Genomic DNA, 2,697 nt, shown 5'->3' with positions numbered 1-2,697 from the left:
CCGTGTCCCAACAGTTCCGACCGGTCCATAGAGATGCAAAGGAGGGGGGCCATTTGTGCGGTTCTGATTGGTCCGGCAGGTCACAGTCTACTGGCAGAGTGGTCTTCTGAAACTTTCCTGCGGGGTTGACTGGCAGGGCAGGCAGGTGGAGTGCAGTGCAGCTCCTCCCCAGGAGGCAGGGAGGTGTGGGAGGCGTGGGGGGCGCTCTGGCCAGCTTGGACGTTAGGCCAGTTAAGCACAGGGAGTCCATCTGGATAAATTCCTTCTCCGGGTTCACAAGAGGGATTCGCGCCACCCCACCCCACCCAGGAGCAGCTCTCAAGCCATCGCACAAATACCGCGGGGGACCCCTTACCCCAGACCGCCGCTGGAGCAGCCCGTGAGTGGGCAGACGTGCCGTGCTCGCGAGCTGGTAAGCCCGTCCCGCGTCTACACGGATGTGCAGACTCGTGCAGTTCAAACAAAACACCAGAGCGGTTTTATGGAGCTTCACGAGTTAAATCTAAGATTCTCAGGGAGGACCAAAGCCCAAGAATTTCTAGGACATTGTAGAAGAAGCAGGCGGGGAGTTTGCGCCGCTGGGCGTCAGGATGTCTTCAAAGACCCAGCAGTCAGGACTGTCTCGTGTCAGCAGAGGGACAGACAAAGATTAACCAAACAGGGTAGAAGCGCCCCCAAACGGCCTCACAGATGCGGAAGCAAACCAGGCATTCGGGGCTCGGTGGGCAAGGACGGGCCTTGCGAATGGCACGGGACGGGAAGTGTCCACGTGGCTGAGAAGGAAACAGAGTCTCTTGCTCAGATCGTGACCCGAAAAAAGAAATAAATGCCAAATAGATCGAAGGACTGGAGACGGGAAAGGAGAGAGGTTTTAAACGGAACGTGCGGAAGAGGGTTTCATAGAGAACACGAAGCACGGCCACCGACGGCGAGATGGGGACACTGGACGACGCTCGGGACCCGTTCGTAAAGACGCAGGAGCCGAAGCGAAGAGACCAGCTTCGAAACGGAGGCGCCTGCCACGAGGCCTGGCGGCCTGAGCCTCCGGGGACTCGCGACACGGAAACGGGAAGACACCCAGCTACATGAAGGACACGGGCTGAGCACGCGCGTCAGCAAGACCAGGGCCGGCTCTCGAGGAAGTGAACAGCCGCCGCCCGCCGGGCCCCCGGGGACCCAGAAGCCACAGGGAGCGGCCCGAGTGGGCGCCGGGCCGGGGGGGCTGGCGGGCACCGGACGCTGCTGCGCCTCTGGCGGGCGTGTTCAGCGACGACGTGCCCCGTGGGGCCGGGACGCCAGCCCCAGCCGCGTGCCCGGGGCAGCGCTCTCCAGACCGCAGGCCCACGAGTGAGCGGTGACGGCGACGCGGTGGGCAGCGGGAACGATGGTGACGGTGACGACGGGTGACGACAAGCGCCGTGACGGTGGCGCCGGAGCGGAGTGTGCCAGTGAGCGCCGCGCGCTCCGCGGGCCGGTACTGCCCCGTGAGCACGGTCCCGGCCGTGGCGTGTGGCCTGGCCGCCATCGTGGTCAGGACATCTGGGAAACACCGTCTCAGAAAAACGCTCGTGCAGATGTGCACCAGGGGACAGGGGAAAACTGAGGCAGCCCGGTGTCCTTCGGGCGCGGCCACGCGCAGATGGGAACGTGACTCCAGGCTGCCTGCGCCCGACCCAACCCCTCCCTCCCCCGCCCACTCCGCCCAGGACCGAAAACTGCATTTCCCAGGCTGCCCGTCAAAGGGCCAGCATCGAGTTTCAGCCAACGGGAGGGGGTGACAAGAGACAGGAAGGTGGGGGCCGGGGAGGGGCCGGGTGTCTCTGGCCTGACGTGTTTCAGGGCAGCGTGTCAGTCTGTGCCCAGCCGTCCATGTCACCCAAGGTCCACCTCGGTTCCCAGCAGGTGGCCGGGCTCCCCGCTGGGGTCACGCCCCCTCCTGCAGCTGGGGGACAGGGGTGGTCCTGGCTGCCTCCCCGCACCCACGCCATGTTTCGGCCTTGCCACGCCGTCGCACCCAGCTCCCCACATGAAGCCCCCTCGGCTGAGCGGCTCGGCGTGGAGCGTCTCCCCGACATCTCACGGCCCGAAGATTCCAGACGTGCATGGAAACGAACGGACCTCGGAAACGCAGCCTCACGGGGCAAGTCCGGAGGAGACGCAGCACCATCCTGTGTAAAGCTCAGAAAGCAAAACCCAGCGACCTCTAAGCGCCCGCGCTCGTCGGGTCGAACCGCAATGAGAAGTCGCGGGCAGGGGCTCGTGGAGAACCGGAAAGTTCTACTCAAGGCGACTGGGGCTGCAGGCACCTCCGGGGCCCCCTCCAGCCCCCGGGGCCTTACCAGTTCAGGGCACACCCCAGATGAGCGCCCGCCAGCACCTGCCCTCGCCCGAGGGCGTCCTCAGGGCACACGGCAAGCCGGGGCCCCCGTGGGCCGCCAGATGCCTGCAGAGCCCGCGGAGGTGGCCTTGACCACATGCCCACGGTCCCGCCTGTGTCCAGGGATCACCTCCTGGCCCGAATCGTCGCCTCGGAGTCGGCTTCTGCAGCACACTGAAGAGACAGTGCTGTGTTCGGGGGCGATTTTTACGTAGTTAATTCTTTTAAGTTTGCGTGTGCATCATAAACACACTTCGGGGGTACGTGTCTCTTACAATAAGAAAAGTAAATAAAAAACCACAGGGCCAGAATCACAAATG

General features: G+C 64.0%; 1 long non-coding RNA gene across 2 annotated transcripts in view; it reads right to left on the bottom strand.

Annotated features, from left to right (window-relative positions):
- Window positions 1-1,694: 1,694 nt before the first annotated feature.
- The window catches only part of LOC120584412 (uncharacterized), a 10,739-nt gene continuing 9,736 nt past the window's right edge, over window positions 1,695-2,697 (bottom strand). For both annotated transcript variants that reach the window (XR_005648025.1, XR_005648024.1), the window contains exons 2-3: window positions 2,340-2,551; window positions 1,695-2,178 (exon numbers count right to left, since the gene is read on the bottom strand). This is a non-coding gene — a long non-coding RNA (uncharacterized LOC120584412). The remainder of the gene's footprint in view (window positions 2,179-2,339; window positions 2,552-2,697) is intronic.

This window comes from Pteropus medius, unplaced genomic scaffold, assembly GCF_902729225.1.
Source record: "Pteropus medius unplaced genomic scaffold, Ma_sr-lr_union100, whole genome shotgun sequence".
NCBI classification, from domain to species: domain Eukaryota; kingdom Metazoa; phylum Chordata; class Mammalia; order Chiroptera; family Pteropodidae; genus Pteropus; species Pteropus medius.
This window is presented reverse-complemented; position numbering and strand designations above follow the sequence as displayed.